At 41.9% G+C, this 22733-nt stretch overlaps 1 protein-coding gene across 1 annotated transcript in view; it reads left to right on the forward strand.

The window, feature by feature from the left end:
* Positions 1–354: 354 nt before the first annotated feature.
* COL21A1 (collagen type XXI alpha 1 chain) overlaps positions 355–22733 on the forward strand; it is a 526378-nt gene continuing 503999 nt past the window's right edge. Inside the window, exon 1 of the mRNA XM_073589133.1 lies at positions 355–482. The gene's annotated coding sequence lies outside the window, so the exon portion shown is untranslated. The remainder of the gene's footprint in view (positions 483–22733) is intronic.

Below are 22733 nucleotides of genomic sequence, written 5' to 3' on the forward strand. Positions count from 1 at the left end.
TTCAGTCGAGATGGGGTACAGAGTGTAAATTAATGAGAAAAAAATGAACTTTTTTTTAATTTATCAAATGGCTGCCATGAAACAAAGAGTGAAAAATGTAAAGGGATCTGAATATTTTCAGTACCCAATGCATGTCCCAATAGTCCCCTTACTAGGGTCATTAGTAAAAAATGTTAAATTGATTCTACATAAGGTGAAGGCATTTTGGTTCAGGACCATAAAAAATGATGGAGAAGACATCCTTATTTAGGATACCAGCAGATGGTGCACATGAGTTACATGTACAGTACGTTTAGAACTATATATATATATGAAAATCCAGAAGTGGTGGAAGAGAGCAGCTCTGCAGAGCAAGCTGAGGGAAAACTAAGGAAACACGAGCTCATGAAATTAGTGAGGTATAAAACGTCTTCACTTTCTAGGAAACCAACTGACGACACTGACTGAAAAAGGAACCAAACTGCATTTCTCTCATAAATCAAGTAAGTAGATATAGTTATTAGCTAAGGGAGTTTTTAATAAAAGCACAGCCAGTTGCAGAAATTAAATGAAATCAAGTAATGGATTATAATATGGTGTTTTTTTGCATGCAACTAGAAGCAAATATTTTGTGATGTTTTATGAATGTTTGAAACCACTGAGCTGAGTCATCACAGACACAGCGTTTAACAAGATGTACAGGGCACAACTTCTTCTCACAAGCCGGGTATCTGATCTTTGACAGGTGCTACATTTTTCAGTGCTATAGTTTTACTAACTAGCCTCATTTGTACAGTTATCGTTTATAGTGGACGGATGTTTGAATGCATATAATGGCATTGTAGCAAAATCAAAAACAATCTTCCAGCTCTGGTTAACTGACGGATGAATGAAGTTCTGTTTCATTCTTGGACTACGTTATAAAAAGTGGCATTGTGTAATAAACATATACCAGTTATGAAATATAAAGATAAGATGGTTACTTTTCATTTTATGAATATTTACATTTAGCTACGTTTCTCTTTTTTTCACACAATAGTTGTAAATGTTAGCTAACAGATTCCTAGTTTCTGGTTTCCAGCTCTTATATTCTGAGCCAAGAACTGTACTGAAGTCAGGGGACCCCTCTCTGTCTGTTCTCCATTATTTCCATGGAAATAATCATGTATCCTGTTGCTAAACTTAGAACTTTGACTTACAGTGTTAACAAAGCTTACGTGATTGCTAATGTTGAAGTTGCTGCAGACTCTTTTCTGCTGCCCTATGGCACAATGTTAACAACTAGTGTGCTAAACACATTATTTAATCTTACAAAAATAAAAAGGTCTCGAAATGTTACATTCTATAACTTATGTTACCAGCAGCTGTTTTTGCTTGAAATGATTATGCTCATTGTAGTAACAGAAGTGAATCCATGAAAGAATAGTATCTCATTTGCCCCCTGTATGTTATAGAGAAGACCAAAGTGAACAGATTGGAAAAATTCAGCTAAACTTGTGACTCATTCATTGATAATTGTTGTTAATTATACATTTAGTGGGTGGTGTCAATCAATGATTGACAGATACTGTATCTCTGCATTCACACTTACACAGGTAAGGCTAATAAGTACCACCCCCTTGACTGCTAAGCTCAAAATAAGCAGGGATTTCAGTGATGGAAATATATACTGTATATTTACAACATTTTATCACTACAAAGCAGAAAACTTTATTCTCCTTGCTTTAGACCTGATTCAGACATCATTTTTTCACGTAGGTGTTTTAGCACTATTTTTTTCAGATAGAAGACATACTCATTATAGTCTATGGGGCTGTTAACATGTTTGTGGGTTGTTTTGTTTTTTTGCTGAAGTTGTGTAAAAAATAAATTTTAATCAGTGTCAGCATCTTCCAGCTCCTAAAAGTTATGGCAATCAAACTCTTCCTCAGCAATGTCAGCTGGATTTGGTTGGGACTAGGGGCAGATGTGCCCTGGGCCTGTCCACTAGTAATTGATTAGGGCCACCCAGTCCCTTGGAGTGTCAGCAGTGATTATTTTAAATTATTGGCAGATGCAAAACAACGTGGAACAGGTGCGACTGCAGGGTATTTTAAGGGGTTGTCCTGGACTACTTACTTTCTTGCTATCAGCTTAATAATTAACAGACTCAGAAGTTAATACCTACCTGTCGATTGTGCATGGCACCAATTCTGCCAGCACAGAGCAGTCTCTGACTGCTCCTTCCAGCGATTCTGCTGCTTCATGTCAACAAAGCAGCTTTTCCTCTTCCTGGCTGCTGTGTCGACAGGCAATAACTGCCACGTCATGCTGATTGACAGAAAGCTATCCAACTGTTAGGCAGTGGGGAGATGGCTCTCAATCAGCATGACATCGGAAATCACGCTCTATCAAAAGAGCAGAGCGGAAGAGATGCTGCTGCTATGTCGATGTGATGTCAGCGGAAGCCTCAAAATCGCCACAGCGTCGGGAACAATAAGCAGGTGGGTAGCAACTGCCTCTCAGTTAGTTCTTAGGGCCATATTAAAAAATAAAATATTGAGAATTTTATTACATCACATCATGCATAATAAGAACATTAAGATAAACATATAATTAACACTTTTACCCCCAAGGGTGGCTTACATGTTAATGACCAGGCCAATTTTTTACAATTCTGACCATTGTCCCTTTATGAGGTAATAAATCTGGAACACTTCCATGGATCTCGGTGATTCTGACATTGTTTTCTCATGACATATTGTACTTCATGATAGTGGTAAAATTTCATTGATATAACTTGCGTTTATTTGTGAACAAAATAGAAATTTAGCAACAATTTTGAAAATTTTGCAATTTTCCAACTTTGAATTTTTATGCCCTTAAATCAGATATGTCACATAAAATACTTAATAAGTAACATTTTCCCACATGTTTACTTCACATCAGCACAATTTTGGAACCAAAATTTTTTTTGTTAGGAAGTTATAAGGGTTAAAAGTTAAACAGCGATTTCTCATTTTTAGAGCACCATTTTTTTAGGGACCACATCACATTTGAAGTCATTTTGAGGGGTCTATATGATAGAAAATACCCAAAAGTGACACCATTCTAAAAACTGCACCCCTCAAGGTGCTCAAAACCACATTCAAGAAGTTTATTAACCCATCAGGTGCTTCACAGGAATTTTTTGGACTGTTTAAAAAAAATGAACATTTAATTTTTTTTCACATAAAAATTAATTCAGATCAAATTTTTTTTATTTTTCCAAGGGAACAGGAGAAATTGTACCCCAAAAGTCATTGTTCAATTTCTCCTGAGTACGCTGATACCTGATATATGCAGGTAAACCACTGGCAGAGCTCGGAAGGGAAGGAGCGCCGGTTGACTTTTCAATGCAAAATTAGCTGGAATTGAGATAGGATGCCATGCTGCGTTTGGAGAGCCCCTGATGTGCCGAAACAGTGGAAACCCCCCACAAGTGACACCATTTTGGAAACTAGACCCATTAAGGAACTTATCTAGATGTGTGGTGAGCACTTGCTTCAAAGACGCTTATAACGTAGAGCCGTAAAAATAAAAAATCATATTTTTTCACAAAAATGATCTTTTTGCCCCCAATTTTTTAGTTTCTCAAGGGTAACAATAGAAATTGGACACCAAGAGTTATTGTGCAATTTGTCCTGAGTACGCTGATACCCCAAATGTGGGGGTAAACTACTGTTTGGGCACATGGCAGAGCTCAGAAAGGAAGGAGTGCCAGATTTTACTGTTATAGTTTGCACGTGCCATGACCCACTGGGAGAGCCCATGAGGTGCCAAAACAGCGGAACCTCCCATAAGTGACCCAATTTTGACACCATGGGTGTGTCACAGAATTTTATGCCATTGGGCAGTAAGGACAAAATAACTACATTTTTACCACCAAAATTTTGTTTTAGTCAGAGATTTTACATTTTCACACAAGAAGTGTGTAAAAATGGCAACAACATTTGTCCCACAATTTTTAATGAATGTAGCAATACCCCATATGTGGTTGTACAGTGCTACTTAGCCATGCGGAGAGACTAGGGAGGAATGGAGCGCTATTTGCCAATTCAAGTGAATAGGCCTGTGCACATGTCAGTGTGTTTCCACAGACCGTGCCTCTGTGGGCAAAACATGCTGACATGTCTGTTTTTTAATGTCAGCATGGGCTACAAAACATCCAGCACACGTGCAGCATATGCATAACACATGGATCTCATCCATGTGACACGCATCGGCGCCAGAGAAGAAGCGTTACATTAAGCGCTGTTTCCCGGCACCGGGTGCTGAACACGGCTCTCATCATTCTCCCCTGTTTGTGCTAATCGCTGGCAGAGCAGGGTAGAATGATGAGAGCCATGTTCAGTACCCGGCACCTGGGAACAGTGCTTTCTGTAATACTTCTTCCCTGGTGCCTGTCCTTGTGGTACTGATGAGACACACGCATGCCACACATGTGCCACAAGTATTACACACACAGACACTTACATCTCCGGTATTTTGAGAGCTATAATTTTTCCATAATTTGGCCCACAGAGTCAAGTGAGGTCTTGTTTTTTGAGGGACAAGTTGACGTTTTTATTGGTAACATTTTCAGACACATGACATTTTTTGATCACCTTTTATTCTGATTTTTGGGAGGCACAATGAACAAAAACCAGCAATTCATGAATTTCTTTTGGGGGGGCATTTATACCGCTCCACGTGTGGTAAAATTGATAAGGCAGTTTTATTCTTCGTGTTAGTACGATTACAGCAATACCTCATTTTTGTAATTTTTTATGTTTTGGCGCTTTTATACAATAAAAACTATTTTATATAAAAAATAATTATTTTTGCATAGCTTTATTCTGAGAGCTATAACTTTTTTATTTTTCTGGTGATGGAGCTGTATGGGGGCTCCATGTTTATTTATATTGGTCTTTTTGATCGCGTGTTATTCCACTTTTTGTTCGGCGGTATGATGATAAAGCATTGTTTTTTGCCTTTTTTATGGCGTTCACTAAATGGGTTAACTAGTGGGACAATTTTATAGGTCGGGTCATTACGGATGCGGTGATACCAAATATGTGTACTTTTATTGTTTAGATTTTTTTTATTCAAATATTTATTTAGTGCTAGAATAAATATTGATTTTTTAATTATTATTTTTTTTAAAAAAATATTTTTACAGTTATTTTAATTTTTTAAAAAACTTTATTCTAACTTTCACACTTTGTCCCACTATGGCACAATCATTTTTTGCAGGCTGATCGCTTCTATAACATGCAGATGAAGTAGCATCTGCATGCTATAGAAGCTGTCAGTGCTGCACTTAGTGCACTGACACTGAGAGACTTCCTGATCATGCACTGCGCATGAGAGGAAGTTTCTTAGCTCTCGGGTTACCATGGCATCGAACGGGACCCCGCGTCACACCGGGGGTCCATTACAAAGGCAGAGGGGCTGTCAGCCCTTTGCCCGCTCCTGGAATGCTGCGATCGTGTTCGCTCCTGGCACTTAGTGCCAGGTGTCAGTTGTGAGAATCAGCTGACACCCAGCCATGATCGGCCACACACCACCTGGATGCACGGCCAATCGCTGAGATGTACTATTCCGTTCATGGTAAAATTGGCCCAGGGCACATGGACGGAATACTACGTCTGATGTCAGAAAGGGGTTAAAGGAGATATAACTTGTAAACAAATTGAGGGGTGGGGAATGGTAAACTGAGATGCTAAAGAGAAGGAGGCCAGACAGGCGAGATGTAACAAGTACTTCATGGAGAATCATTGGTGGCAGAAGCTTTTAGGTGAAGTGGTAGAGTGGCAAAGGGGTATGATTGGCGTATTCCGCCCAGTGGATTCAAACGTTCTCAAATTTGCAGGCTGTTTCTGTGAGTATGACTGATAGTTTTTCACTAATCATGTATCATGAGAAACCCCTTCTGACTTCAGTTAGGTCTAGATCTGTTTTTTTTCCAGGCTGAGGTTTGTTTATCCACTAGAAATGTAAATTAAATGAGGACTTGAGTGTGTTTGGGGATGTTAGGGATACTTTTATTCAGCAGGGCTTCCCAGGGGTCTTTTTTAAGGTTGAGGTTAAGGTCAGTGACTGTAAGAATGAGGTCATATCCAAAGCCTGTGACCTATGGGGATTAACCACCATATGTGGTATATGTTGCCAGTGGATTTACAGCCTCTAAAACAATTGGGAGAATAGTTGGGGACTGCTTTGGCCACACTAGTTAGGAGGGTTAGATACTATTAAGGTGGGACCATTCTGAGTCAGTTAGGGCATATCCCATGTCAGACTTCCAGTGGGAACTGTATCTATGCATGATGTAATTTATCTGGGAGTACAGGAGTGAAATAGAACCTAGAGCTTGTGGATTTTGACAGCATCTTTGTTTGAATGGTGTGAAAGTACAAGATAGAGTGGAGAGCCTTAGTACTATGGACATAAAGAGTTCAAGTTGCAAATATTGGAATATTTCTCTAGGTGGAACATTATTTTTCACTTGAAGGATTGGGAATAGAATACTCCCATTTACATTAAATAAATGTTGAAATCTAGTGATTCCTGCTGCAATCACTGTGTAAAAAATCAAGAGGGACTCAGTACCTGCTGGGGAATTGTGGGTTACTCCATAGGGGGCTAAAGATAGAAAGGAGGAGATTAGATTTGAGGAGTATTTCAAAGAGTCCCAGATTTTGAGAAAGCGCAATATGATGGAGTTTGAAATGTGTTTACACTGGACTGGGAGGAGCCATAATAAGGTATCAAAAGAGCAGATGGCACTCAGGAGCTTCCAAGGAAAAGCAGACTGATGGTTCATAGGAGACATGATATAGAGTTAATTGGGCTAGCTGGGCTGCTTCATAATATTTGTTTAGATTGGGGACTCCTCGATATAATGTGGCTCTCTTTATTCTGGGGAGGCCACCTTTCCAGATATAGATATTGATGAGACATTGGGTTGTTTTGAGGTAGTGCGATGGGACAGGGACTGATAGATCTTGGAATAAGTAGAGTATTTTAGGAAGTATAATCATGTAAAGTGCATGTATACTGCCCAACCAAGAGAGTTGCAACCTCCCCCACATTTGGAGATGTATGCATAGTTTACGTAATTTCATGCCTAGGTGGTTTAGGTGGTTTGTGGACTATTGAAAGGGGAAGTCTTGCTTAAGCTTTAAGACTGTGGCAGCTGAGAGATGTTTATAGTGTATGATTTTGTTCAGTTAATCTGTAGGCCAGTTATCACGCTTGGACGTGGGTAAGTCCAGTGAACTACATAGCATATACTGTAAATAAGACGGGATGGAAAAAGGAAAAGAAGACCCTAACGGTAGGGAGTGGGGGATGGGACACCCCCTGACCCCAACCTGTGCCTGTCCCTAAGCTTTCCTAATGCATTATGCAGGTTCTTTTACAACGCCACCATCGTGTGCCTAGTCCCTGACTGTTACCTTAATGTACCCTGGCTAGTGCACTGGCCGGCAAGGATGCTAGCATCACCACTGCAGACGGTAACACACAGATGAAGAATCGAACAGGGGACAGGCAAAAAGAAAACTACTCAGCTTAGGCTCTGCTGCTAAACTCCACAGCAGCTAAATAAATGGCACCCGGATAGCATAACTCACACAGCAGCAACACCTCAGTGACAAGCAAGCTCCACACACCTAGCTGGTCTACATAGAGCAAAAACTCTATAACTGACGATCAGCTGATGGGCTATGTAACAATTTAAAGGGAGCTGTGAGTGATTACAAACCAACATCAGCTGACTTTCCTAAAAGACAACTTCCAGCAAGAGACTGACATTTACTCTTGCTGGAACAAAGGGAAAAAACAACACTTAATGATTGGTGACACCAGAGGTTTTTTTTTTTTTAAGCTCTGTAGGGATTGAAGCAGAGCAGGCAGTATGGTCTGTGGAGTGGTTAAGAGAAGCAAAATAACATCTGCAAACATGAAGAACTTGTGGGAAATTGATGCAATTTTAATACCTTGAATGTGTGGGTTGAGGCGGAGGAAAATTGTTAGTGGCTCGATTGCGAAGAGGAATAGTAGTGGAGATAGTGGGCACCCTTGATGAGTACCTCTTTTATAGGAAAATAGGCAGAATAAAAGTAGTGCACATGGGATGAGAGGTAGTTAGAAAGTGCATAAATCCATGAAAGTAATTGATCGGTGAAATTCCACCGCAAATAAATAGGTCCATGAGACCAAGTCAAAGACCTTTTCAATGTCAAGTGATAGTAGCATGCTTGCTAGGTTTCATTACTTACAGTGATGCAGAAGATGGAAAACCCTTCAAAATGTTATCTGATGCTTGTCTATGGAGCACAAAGCCAACCTGGTATTTATGGGTAAGGGATCCTAGCCTGGAATTCAGATGTTGAGTCTAGATTTTTGCTAAGAGTTTGAGGTCTATGTTGATCAGAGATATTGGTCTATAGTTTGACCACAATGAGTGGGCAGAATTTGGCTTGGCTATCATGGATATAGCCGCTGTAAGTGAGGCAGCCTTTGGCTTATGCCAGCCTCTTACAGAGCTGAAAAAGTGAGATGGGAGATAAGAATAAGTATAGGGCAGCACGGTGGCTCAGTGGTTAGCACTGCAGCCTTGCAGCGCTGGAGTTCTGGGTTCGAATCCCACCAAGGACAACATCTGCAAGGAGTTTGTATGTTCTCCCTGTGTTTGCGTGGGTTTCCTCCGGGTACTCCGGTTTCCTCCCACATTCCAAAGACATACTGATAGGGAATTTAGATTGTGAGCCCCATTGTGGACAGCGATGATAATGTGTGCAAACTGTAAAGCGCTGCGGAATATGTTAGCGCTATATAAAAATAAAGATTATTATTTTATTATGGACTTCTTGTAGTAAAAGGGTGTGTTACGTTGAGAAGCAGTCAGGGCCATTTTTTATTTTATTTTAGCTGAAGGATAGCTATTTCTATTTTGGTAGAGGAAATGGCCTGTTTAGGAGACTAATTATGGTGGGATTGATTGCTGGGAGGGAAATAGAGGTGAGGAGAGCATTTATGTTTTCAGGTTGTTTGGGGAAAGGTCATTGTATAGCTACTTAAGTTGCTGCTGGAACAAGCGGGTAGTCCGTTGGGGGTAGGACGTAAGGCCTGTGTCAGTATGTAGTCGTATTGGGGTACGTGGTCCAGGGAGACATTTAAGGTGTTGGACAAGGTTGGAGTTGTTTTTATTATTGAAATAATAACATTACAAGTGCTGTTATGACCTTTGAAGAGCTTAATCCACATTATCGAAAACACAGGTATAGTCCAAAGCATTCATGTGTAAAATCCTGATATACAGTATACAGTTATTCTCGGCACCACTTCTCAATGGAACTCCTCATGCCAACCCAGTAGAATCTTTCACGAAGTAGGACCTCCAACTTCTTCCAACCAAAGTGTCCTGCTCCATTGTGGTACGCCTCTAAGACCATTGGCGCATCCCTCTTCGAGACTACCACCTGCCAGACCAGTTCGTGTGTGCGCGAGTTGATGTTCCTCCGACACAGTTTACTCTCGTAGATAAACAGCTTGCCTCTCTCCTTCCATAGTTGCTGTGCTTACTGTGGGTCATCTGGACCAGGGTGTGCATCAGCTTGTGCCAGCCACTCCTTTACGAGGCGAACAGCTGGGTCACTGTCTTGTGTCTCTGCCCACTCATGATGGGGTAATGGATTCAACGTTACCTCTCGTACGACAAAGCGCTTATTCCTCACTCCTTGAGAGCGCTGGGCTGCAATTGGACGGTGGAAGGCTGGTAACTCGATTTCTTCGAGTTCTTTTGGATCTTTTCGCCCGTCTGGTGAATTGGGCATCCTGGACAACACATCCGCATTAGCGTTCTTATGTCCTGCTCGGTACTTGATGGTGAACTCGTAGTTGGACAGCCGGGCCATCCATCGCTGCTCAAGTGCCCCGAGCTTTGCTGTTTCAAGGTGGGTTAGCGGATTATTGTCTGTGTAGATGGTGAACTTTGCGGAAGCCAAGTAGTGCTTGAAGTGCTCTGTTACCGCCCAGACTATGGCGAGGAATTCGAGCTTAAAGGAACTGTAGTTGTCGGGGTTCCTCTCAGTGGGACGAAGCTTCCTGCTGGCGAAGGCAATCGCTCTATCTCTGCCTTTCTGCACTTGTGACAGCACTGCTCCCAATCCCACATTGCTCGCGTCAGTGTAAAGTACAAATGGTTGGTCATAGTCAGGGTAGGCCAGGACCTCATCTCCTGTGAGGGCCAATTTCAACTTGGCGAAGGACTCTTCTATCCTTTTGTTCCACTCGAACGGAAGATTTTTGTTCTTGGCCTTCTTGGATTGGCCCACTGGTGAAGCTCTTGATAAATCTTCGATAGTAGCCTACTAACCCAAGAAATTGCCTCACTTCATGAATAGTGCTAGGTCTTTGCCAGTCCCGGATAACGGTGACTTTGTCAGGATCAGGTGCCACACCTTCCGCGTTCACCACATGGCCTAGGTACTGCACCTTGGGTTTCAAAAGGTGACATTTGGATGGTTTTATTTTCAGGCCAAAGTTTGATAGGGCTTCGAATACCTCGGCCAGGTGCTTCAAATGGTCTTCGTCGGTTTTGTAGAAGACGATGATGTCATCCAGGTACAGTAGAACGGTTTCAAAGTTTTTATGTCCAAGGCAGCATTCCATTAACCTCTGAAATGTTCCTAGCGCTTTGCTGACCCAGAACGGCATGTAGTTAAACTTGCAGAGGTCCATGGGTGTTGTAAACGCTGTCTTCTCCTTGTCTGCCTTCGCCACAGGAACCTAACCTGCCGATACCCACTGGTGAGATCTAAGGTAGAAAAATAATTAGCAGTTCTCAGTGCAGCTAGTGATTCCTCAATTCTAGGCAATGGGTAAGCGTCTTTATGTGTAATGCTGTTAATCCGCCTGTAGTCTACACACATTCTCGTAGTACCATCTTTCTTCTTAATGAGGACTAATGGAGCTGCCCAGGGGCTACAACTATCTCTGATTACCCCAGCCTCCTTCATCTCCCGTAACATACTCTTGGCACATTGATAGTGTGCTGGGGTTACAGGCCAGTGCCTCTCTTTAATGGGTGGATGATCTCCGGTGGGGATATGATTTTGGACCCCTTTTGCCTGCCCAAAGTCTAGAGGATGTTTGCTGAAGACCCATTCAAATTCTGGAGCCACCTGGTAAGCCCCCTGTTTTTGGTGTGAAGGGGTGGAGTCAGTGCCTACGTGTAGCTGCTGACACCAATCCTCCTGCTGCCCTTCAGAGCCATTCTCTTCCACCTTGTCAGAAGGAAGCAAGGGTTCTAGTGTCTCGATTGCATTGTTACTGACAATGAACAATTTAGCAAGGGTGGCATACCGGGGTAACTGGACCTCTCTCTCCCCACAATTTAAGATTCGTATCGGTACTCTCCCCTTGCACACATCAACTACCCCTCTGGCTGTCAGGATAGTGGGCCTACTATCAGAGTACATGGGTTCTACCCGGGCTTGGTAATCTTGACCGCTTAGGCCTATTGCTGCCCAACACCAAATTAACATTTCACTTCTGGGAGGTACTGCAATGGGAAAAGGATCACTTACTCTGACACTGCTGACTTCTCCACCAGACAGCTCTACCTGTTGTCTCTGCATCAGGACTCTGATCTCCTTTTGCAGAACCCGTTGCTTACTGGAGATGGTGGTCTCGGCTACCTGTTGTAACAAAGCAGTAATTTCTCCAAGACTATTTTCAATTACATTAGTGCCTAAAGTGATCATAGGATGGCATTCTCGTTTGTCAATATCAACTATAATCAAACCTTGCGATTGCAATTCTACTCGGCCAATCTTGATTGTCACCTCTTTATATCCCATCTGAGGCAAGGGCTGACCATTGCTGGCAAAAATGGCAAAGTCTTTATCTGGCCTATGATTAATGGCTGAATCAGCCCAGTACTGCTTAAAAAGAACATATGGCATCGTTGTCACCTGGGAGCTGGTGTCCAGTAAAGCGTTCATCGGAAAACCGTCAAACACAACAGGCAAGACTGGTCGTCCTCCTACGTACTTGTCTCGCCAATTTGGTGGGCCTGGTCGTCTTACTCCTGAGGGTTGGCCCTTTGCCCCAGGGGTTGCTTGTTTAAATGACAGGATCTGGCTAGGTGTCCCACCTTGTTGCAGCAGCGACAGATGGGCTGTCCGTCCTCGTCGTAACGATCAACGTCTCTCCTTCTGGTCGGTGGGATTCTCCTCTGTTGTCACCATGGGACGTCATCTGGACTGGAGGCCAGCTGGATCTTCTTCTTTGGAGTCACTTGCACAGACTGCACAGTTTTCGTGAGTGCAGCCACACTTTTGGTTAGTTCCTTGACTTGGAGACATAAGTCTGCAGCAGAATCATCATCTTGGGATGGCTTGTCAGTCTCAATAGGGGTCTTTGGAAAGGATGCTGTCTCCTGCTGGTATGAAATTGCAGGATGCTTAGAGGGCTCTGTGCTGCTAGGATTCAGTTCACGTAGCACCCGTATGGCTCTATCCTTAAAGTGTGCAATGTCCAATTCAGGATTTTGTAGGGCCATTATGCGCAGCTGTGTCCTTTGGTTGTTAGACTGGAGTCCCTCTATGAACTGCTCTGTTAGTAATCTTCATCTTGCACGCTCTCAGGGTCAACCTGTTTTACGGCCCGTAGTGCCTTCTGAAGATTAAGAGCATAGTCCCGTATACTGTCCTGCACTGTCTGTTTGCACCCAAAGAATCTCATTTTTATCTCTGTTGCAGTGCGGGTATCAAAAGTGTTCTTCAGTCTGGCCAAGATTTGTTGGACAATCCCTTTATCAGTGTCCGGCCAGGACTATACTTCCCTCTGGGCCGCACCAGTTAACTGGCCAATGAGGATACTGACTTTTTGGATTGAAAGTGCAATGTGCATAAAAAGTGACAGTGCTCAATCCATAAGGACGCATAATAGATATATATATGTATATATAAAAATACAGTACAATTATGTACAGAACATAGAAAAACAACCACACTACTAGATATAAGTTGATTCTTGGGGTGAAGATAATTGTTGTAGATAAGAAGGACTTGGGTATTCCGGACATCCTTATCATTCAGTGGTGTCACCCATACTTTGTATTTGGATAAATAATGGAGACTATATAATATACTGAACTAAAACAAACATAAACACACATTAAAAACACAAATAAGATGTACGACCAGGGAATAACTTCTAATTAGTTATAAGAAAGGAGCAAAGGTCAATTGTTCATTCAGCCCAGCTGAGACCATAGTGTCAAGAACAGATATCCATCTGCACTCCCGCTGTGCAAGGACCCTCTAATAATCACCCCCTCTTATGCCAAGGTGGACACAATCAATGCCCCACACCTTAAGATCATTAGGATTAGATTTATGTTTGTGTCTGAAATGGCGTGGGATTGTTTTAAGAACACTCGGATCATCCACATCACGTGTTCTAACACGCAATTCCCGTGTAGTCAGTCCTACATAAATAAGACCACAGGTACATTGGGCATAGTATATAACATTGGATGTGTTGCACGTGATGTGGTCTCTGATTCGGTACTCCCTTGTGCCATCCGTGACCTAAAAGAAGATGCCCTGACATGATTCCTGCATGCCAAGTACCCACCGCAGGGAAAGAAACCCACTCTCTGTTGTCCTACATTAAAAATGTTTTTTGGTTTTGCCACATAGTGGCTTTTACATAGAATATCTTTCAGATTGTTACTCCCATGTGCAGTCATTATTGGCATCTTTGAAAGATATTTTGAGAGGGTGATATCTGTCATAAGCACAGGCCAGTGTCTCTTAAGTATTAACCGCATGGTATTCCATTGAAGGTTAAACGTGGAAATCAATCTAATACCTACATACTTTGGTGTTTTTTTTTCCCGGAAGCAGCAGATCATTCCTATTAGTTTTCCTTGTTCTGAAATATCCCTGTCTTATAGTCCTCTCCCCATAGCCCCGTTCCCTGAATCTTTGCCCAAGATCGGATACCTGCCGCTCAGATGAGGTAGCACAAACCTGCTGTCAGATTCCCTTTAATGTGTCACTGCAGACAATAGAGGGAGCTGATACTCTGGGAGCAAATGAAAGGTACTAAACAACAAGATAACTGAAGATAACTGAGGTAAGTTGTACCTAAAAGTAGTCCAAAGGCCAAGAAACTATTAGCGAACTGGCAACAGAATCAAGGCACCCATCTGGTCTGATCCCAGCAGGAGTGTACATAGAAATCATGGGGCCTCATAGCAGAAGTTCTAATTGCCTCCCAACAAAGAAAAAATTAAATTCAGGGGGCTCATAGAAGAGCACATCTCACAACATTCCAGCCTTTACAAAATAATTTTCCTCCTACTGAAGCCATAGATTCCCCTTTCATTGCACCCATAAAGTATGATGCCAACAAAAGTGCCCCACAAATACTGTTTGATACATACACAGTGTGTTCCTTCACATTAACCTCCACACGCACAGTATGATGACCCTACTGTACCCCACTTCAACTCCCCTGGCAAAGTATGGTGACTCTAACACAGTATGATCCCCCAACTCTGACTCCCACACAGCCCTCCTAGCTGCATACAGGGGCTGAATACAGTATAATGGACCCCAGATCTCACCACACTGTATAATCGCCCCCACTAGCCCTCCAAACAGTATAATGACCTCCACACAACCCTCCACAAAGTAGGATGGACCCCACACAAACCTTATCACTTTATAATGGCTTGCATACAATATGATGGCCCCACATAGATTTTCATAAAGTATAAAGTCTCCAACATAGCTCATCAAATATTATAATAGCCCCACACAGCCCCCCCATAAAGTATAATGCAATCCCTATAGTCCTACATATGGTATACTGCACCCATAATCCTCCTTATAGTATACTTCAACCCATAGTCCTTCATATAGTATAATGTGCACGCTATTGTCCTCAATATAGTATAATGCATTTCCTATAGACCTCCATACAATATAATGCACTCCTCATAGTCCTCCATACAGTATAATCATGTATTCCCCATAGTCCTCCATATAAAGTGTCATGTAATGTAATGTTATTGTGAACAGTTCAGCAAGTTGAAGATGAAATGATCTCTAAAAGGCCTAGAGAAAAAAATGTCTTTTCCTTTGTATATAATTTTTTTTTTCATCTTTTACATTTTAAAAATTACAAAAAAAGAAAATGGACTAAAGCAAAAGTGTGGACACCCGCCATGATTAGCACCTAATAAACCAAATAATACCCCGACAAGGTACTAGGGGCACTTCCAAAATACATGAAAATACCTATGAAGAAGGGAAACTCAAGCCCATTCAATTTAATTTGAATAATTCGTTATTAGTACAATAAAACACAAAGATAAAATAATATTTAAAAAAAAGGGGAAAAACATATACAAAGACTGCTACACGTCTCAGCACAGTAACAAACAGCCCTTACAACAGGCCAAATTGTGTCAGGATAAGTGCCTGAGGATATGCACTGTAATAACTATACTGTTTAATAGAAAAGATAAAGTTCTAGGATGATATATAGCCACACGTCAGCGTCAGCTGATGCTCCCTTTCTCATCATAGCTTTCAACTGTATTGTCACTCAGGATGCCAATACAGTTAAACTTGTGATGATGAGTGGGGAGGAGCCCGGTGCTGACACCGAGCCCCCCAGCTCACCGGCGCCATAGCAGCCGCTTGGCATGCTGCTATTGGCGGTATGCCACTGGATCCCAGAGAAGTTACTGTAGCATAAATAGCAAGAAAGTTAATGCTGGCTATGACTAATGGGTGTCAAAACATACAATACACTGACACTTGCTGTGTTTGGGGATAATTAGCTGCAGAGTGTCCATGCCAACTCCTGCCAACCACTTATAGTGGCTACTATGGCCAAGTGAACATCAGAACCGGAAAGTGATCTAGTCTGATGAAACATGTCTTTTAATTGTATGGTGACCAGTTGCATGTCGATTACTTTAGCCAGGGAATAGGAGGCACCAAAATGCACAATGGGAAGAAGGCAGGAGACAGAGAAAGTGTGATGCTCTGAGTAATGTTTTTATGTGTATGTTACTTTGGCAAATAGCAGCTATCTAATCTATACTGCAAACCATGTACATGCTTTATAAGCAGCGGTATTCTTTATGGAAAGTTGGTTTTTCAATAGGATAATGTGCCCCACTATATCATAATTATTTTTCAGGAACTGTTCCCATGACATAGAGTTCAAAGTGTTGACTTGGCCTCCAAATTACCCAGATTTCATTCTGATATATCAATCACATGAGGGTGTGCTGGAAAAATAAGCTTCATCCATGGGTCAGAGCTGATCTAATGACATGACATGTACATTTAGGAGGTTTAGAAAACAGGGTAGTATACGTGCAACATTATGAAACACTGAACATGAGGAGGACACATGTAAAGCAATTTTATAGCACACTAGATGTCAGCCTGATGCTATCGCATCGGGAGGGCAGTGTGTGTGTAGAGTGTGTGTCCCTCCGCTGCCTGCCCACCCACCTCCGTGCAGTCACAGCTGGCAGGAAAGACGGTGGTTTGCGGCCTGTGCTGGAGATGGGGTGTGGTGCCACCAGAGGGTGCCAAAATTACAAAATTTTTCTTTGCCGCAAGCCATGGTCTTTCCTTCCGGCTGTGATTGCAAGGAGGTGGGTGGGCAGGCAGCGGCGGGATCCGGCATGTGTAGTCATGCGGCGGCGGGTCCGGCGGAGGGTCCTGGTGGCAATCCAGCGGCCGGTCCTGGCGGGGGTCCAGTGGCGGTGCCGGGAGGGTCCAGCGTGGGTGTTCCACTGGTGGTACTGTGGAAAGGCCTGGTACCACCAGCGGGTGCCATATTGGAATACCCATCACTTGGGTATTCCAATATGGCGGTCGGCGTGCTTCCAATGCGGCGCGGTGGATTGTGGAATTCGAGGACGTCCAGACGGAAGTGGATGACGGACAATTTTAGGTAAGTATATAATAGATTAGTCTTTACATACAACATTTATAATTTTATTGACATAAGGGAAACTTACTAAGGATTATTATAGGAGTCCTAAGACTAATGTTTTAAATAATACAAATATTTTAAATGAAAATAAGTAAAATATATATTTACAAAATTTTTCTTTGCTGCAAGGTTATTTTTTTTACAAGCAACTTACAAGTAAGTTTATGTATTTTCAATGTTTCTCATGAGAGTCATAAAAGTTAACCGGCTCTTCTGTATTTTCCACAGAATGATTGCACATGATTACACACTTTTTCTTATGTTAGAGACAATTATCTAAAGACACTATCCAAACATTTGAGTGTCACTATAGTGAGCTGATATTATTACATATGGTAGTGTAGAAGCATGACTTCAGATATTAAACAGTTTTACTAAAGGAGAAAATTACAAATTTTTCAGCCACTTATTAACAGTAAAATAATATCTGCCTATAATTTGGAACTTATTCAATAAAATACCTCAAATATTATTCTCTGTCCTGCAATAATATGCTGAAGACTCTTTCCCCTCAGCGAATTTTATAGGAATTTATGTACCGTGTATATAGAATATTATAGTTAAATTATATAATCATAGCGAAATTTAATCTGCTAACATAATATTTTAGCATTGTTTTGTGGAAACATTTGTATCTAGTGACACTAATTTTATCAGTTGACAAGCACATGAATATAGGGACAAATTAATGAATAATTATACATAAATATCTCAGTAGGACACTTACCAAGAATGTCAGTGAAAATGGCCAAACTTATTGAATCTAGGGATGTTAGACATTCCTTTATTACTCTTAACATATATCTCCACCAATACATAACTGTCATACAGTGGTGTGAAAAGTTGAAAAGTGTTTTTCCCCTTCCTGATTTCCTATTCTTTTGCATGTTTTTCACTCTTAAATGTTTCAGCAAACAAATTTAAATATTAGATAAAGATAAGATAACACAAGTAAACACAAAATGCAGTTTTTAAATGAAGGTCTTTATTATTAATGGAAAAAGAAATCCAAAGCTACAGGGTCCTGGATGAAAAAGTGTTTGCCCCCTAAACCTAATAACTGGTTGGGCAACCCTTAGCAGCAAAAATTGCAATCAAGCATTTGCAATGACTGCCAATGAGTCTTTTTCAACGCTCTGGAAAATTTTGGCCCACTTGTCTTCGCAGAATTGTTGTAATTCAGCCACGTTGTAGGGTTTCCGAGCATGAACCGCCTTTTTAAGATCATGCCACAGCAACTCAATTGGATTATGGTCAGGACTTTGACTAGGCCACTCCAAAGTCTTAATTTTGTTTTTCTTAAGCCGTTCAGATGTGGACTTGGTAGTGTGTTTTGGACCATTGCCCTGCTGCATAACCTAATCTTCAGCTTGAGGTTACAAACAGATGTCCGGACATTCTCCTTCAGGGTTTTTGGTAGACAGCAGAATTCATGGTTCCATTTACCACAGCAAGTCTTTCAGGTCCTGAAACAGCAAATTAGCCCCAGAACATCACAAAACCACCACCATATTTTACTGTTGGCATGATGTTCCTTTTCTGAAATGCTGTGTTACCTCTACGCCAGATGTAATGGGACATACACCTTCCAAAAAGTTCAACTTTTGCCTCGTCCCAAGAGTCTTGAGGATCATCAAGATGTTTTCTGGAAAAATTGAGACTAGTCTTTATGTCCTTACTGCTCAGTATTGGTTTTTGTCTTGGAACTCTGCCATGCAGGTAACTTTTCCCCAGTCTCTTTCTCATGGTGAAGTCATGACCACTGATCTTAACTGAAACAAGCAAGGCCTGCAGTTCTTTTAATGTTGTTGTAGGGTCTTTTGTGACCACTTGGATGAGTTGTCACTGTGCTCTTAGGGTAATTTTGGTAAGCTGGCCAGTGGTGGGAAGGTTCATCACTGTTCCATGTTTTCATCATTTGTGGATAATGTCTGCCACTATGGTTCACTAGAGTCCCAAAGCTTTAGAAATCGCTTTACAACCTTTTCCAGATTGACATATCTCATTTACTTTGTTTCTCATTTGTTCCAAAATGTTTTTGGATTGCAGCGTGATGTCTAGCTTTTGAAGAGCTTTTGGTCTACTTCACTTTGTCAGGCAGGTCCTATTTAATTGATTTCTTAATCAGGCTTGAGTGTGGCTAGGAAATTTGAACTCAGCTTCCAAAAGATGTGATAAACCACAGTTAATTAATGTTTTAATTGAGAGAGGGCAATCACTTTTTCACCCAGGGCCCTGCAGGTTTTTATTTATTTTTCCCTTAATAATAAGACCCTGAGGAAACCCACGCAAAATGTGTGTTGGGGCTGCATGATCTGACGGCATAAGAGGACCTTTATGGGTATCACCTTTCTTTCCATAATCAAGTAATGATCTATTATTTTTGATGTTCCTATTTACTTGTTAGCAAGAAACGATTATATGGTTGGATAATGTATTGATGTGCACTGGCTGCTACAAGATTTATTTATATATATCATACTAGCATTTTACAATTTTTGGGTGAAATTATGGTCTTAATCTCCCGGTCTGTATGTTCTGGATGCCTCAGATTTTTTACTGTTTGTGTCCTTCTATCTTTTTCCATATAATACATTTTATATTATCTATTATATTTTTTATGATTTAATTAATAAAGTACTACTTTGATTAATTTTAACTGGGTTTTTCTACTGTTTTTTTCTTTGTCTATATATTTAGTGTGTACTTGTGTGATCTTTCTCTAATATATAGTTTGGTTATCTGAAACATTTCAGTGTGGCAAACATGCAAAAGAATAAGAAATCAGGAAGGGGCAAACACTTTTTCACACAAGTGTATACAGTATGTCTATCAATACATTATGTCTATCAATACATACATATATATATATATAAAAGTATGTCATTTTGTCATAAAAATGATGCTAGTGTATAATATATATATACCATATATACTCGCATATAAGCCGAGATTTTCAGCCCATTTTTTTGGGCTGAAAGTCCCCCTCTCGGCTTATACGAGAGTCATATACCGGGGATGGCGGGGCGGGGATAGCAGAGACCATACTCACCCCCCCTGGCACATCTCTGCACCCCCTGCTTCCCCCATGGTCTCGGCGCCCCAGCTGTTCCTGCATTCAGCGATCATGCGGTGCCGCTCATTAAAGTCATGAATATGTGCATGTTTAATGAGCGGTACCATATGACTGCTGAATGCAGGAACAGCTGGGGTGCCGAGACTATGGGGGAAGCAGGGGATGAAGAGACCGTGAGCCAGGAGGGGGTGCGTATGACGGGGGAGGACGGGGAGCAGAGCAATATTTACCGATCCCCTCTCATCGCCGTCTCCGGGTCCTCTGGCTGTGATGTTCAGGTCAGAGGGCGTGATGACGTAGTCAGTGTGCGCCCTCTGCTGAACGTCACTGCAGAGGACCCGGGAGACAGCGATGGAGCGGGGACCGGTAAATATAGCCAGTGCCGGCGGCGACACGGATTATGGAAAGAAAGGTGATACGCATAAAGGTCCTCTTATGCCGTCAGACCATGCAGCCCCAACACACATTTTGCGTGGGTTTCCTCAGGGTCTTATTATTAAGGGAAAAATAAATAAAAACCTGCAGGGCCCTGGGTGAAAAAGTGATGGAGTCTCTTGGGCCACCATTAACCCTTGTGCAGCATATGGGGGGTATTTATGTATGGAGCATCTTGGGCCACCATTAACCCTTGTGCAGCAATATATGGGGGGTATTTATGTATGGAGCATCTTCTTGGCCACCATTAACCCTTGTGCAGCATATTATGGGGGTATATTGATATGGAGCATCTTGGGCCACCATTAACCCTTGTGCAGCATATTATGGGGGTATTTATGTATGGAGCATCTTCTTGGCCACCATTAACCTTTGTGCAGCATATTATGGGAGGTAGTTTTGTATGGAGCATTTGTTGGGCCACCATTAACCCTTGTGCAGCATATTATTGGTATTATGTATGGAGCATCTTGTTGGGCCACCTTTAACCCTTGTACACCAATATATGGGGGGTATTTATCCTTGGAGCATCTTCTTGGGCCACCATTAACCCTTGTGCAGCATTGTATGGGTTTTTTTTTATCTATGGAGCATCTTTTTGGACCACCATTAACCCTTGTGCAGTACCACCCTCGGCTTATACATGAGTCAATAAGTTTTCCCAGTTTTTTGTGGCCAAATTAGGGGGTCGGCTTATACACGGGTTGGCTTATATAAGAGTATATACAGTATATCTAATATATAAAGCTCAAAGTGTGTATGTATGTATGTATGTGTGTGTGTATGTATGTGTGTGTGTATGTCCGGGATAGGCATCCGCACCGTCGCAGCTACAGCCACAAAATTTGCCACAGTCGCATGTCTGGACCCCGAGAGCGTCCTAAGCTATGTTGTGAGGCAAAATTTTAACCCCGCGCTTTCCAATTCACCAAACAATTTTGCCCCTATCTACATACTGGGGAAAAAGTGTGTGCGCGTCAAGCCCCGCCCCTCATTATGATGTCATAATGCCCCTATTTGCATACTGGGGAAACAGTGTGTGCGTATCAAGCCCCACCTCTCATTATGATGTCACAATGGTTGCCATGGTGACGCTGATGTCATCATAGATTGCAAGCCCTGCCACCGCTCATTATGATGTCATAATGGTTGACTATGGAATGGAGGATGTGTGATGGGTAGATGGGCACTGGACTATGGGATGGAGGATATGTATGACGGGTATATGGGCATGGGACTATGGGATGGAGGATGTGTGATGGGTATATGGGCACTGGACTATGGGATGGAGGATATGTATGATGGGTATATGGGCACTGGACTATGGGATGGAGGATATGTGTGATGGGTATATGGGCACTCGAGTATGGGATGGAGGATATGTATGATGGGTATATGTGCATGGGACTATGGGATGGAGGATGTGTGATGGGTATATGGGCACTGGACTATGGGATGGAGAATATGTATGACGGGTATATGGGCACGGGACTATGGGATGGACGATATGTATGACCGGTATATGGGCACAGGACTATGGGATGGAGGATGTGTGATGGGTATATGGGCACTGGACTATGGGATGGAGGATATGTATGATGGGTATATGGGCACTCGACTATGGAATGGCGAATATGTATGATGGGTATATGGGCATGGGACTTTGGGATGGAGGATGTGTGATGGGTATATAGGCATGGGCCTATGGGATGGAGGATATGTATGATGGGTATATGGGCACGGGCCTATGGGATGGTGGATATGTATGATGGGTATACGGGCACGGGACTATGGGATGGAGGGTAATTATAATTTGTTATAACTAACCACAGTTAGTTACTATGCCCGGGCAGCGCCGGGCTCTTCAGCTAGTATATATATGATTAATAAATGATTTCTGTAATCCACTCTTTGGTACTCCCACCAATACTGAGAACTGTTTTTTTTTTAAAGTCCCCTGCTGCAATGGAGCAGTAGTGACCATGTGTGACATCACTTTTATGGGACTGAATGGAAAATCTCTTTAAAGTACTTTCCAAATCTGTCATGAAAGATATGCAAGAGATTTGGTGATACACCGCATCAATGAGTGAGTGGTGATTTCTGGGCCAGTACATTATATGGGAGAGACACCCCAGATGCAGGATGCAACTGATTGATTGATTAATAAGTAAATGAAATAATGAGTCAAAATGGG

Source organism: Dendrobates tinctorius, unplaced genomic scaffold (assembly GCF_039654945.1).
Source record: "Dendrobates tinctorius isolate UK_male_01 unplaced genomic scaffold, ASM3965494v1 ptg000107l, whole genome shotgun sequence".
NCBI lineage: Eukaryota > Metazoa > Chordata > Amphibia > Anura > Dendrobatidae > Dendrobates > Dendrobates tinctorius.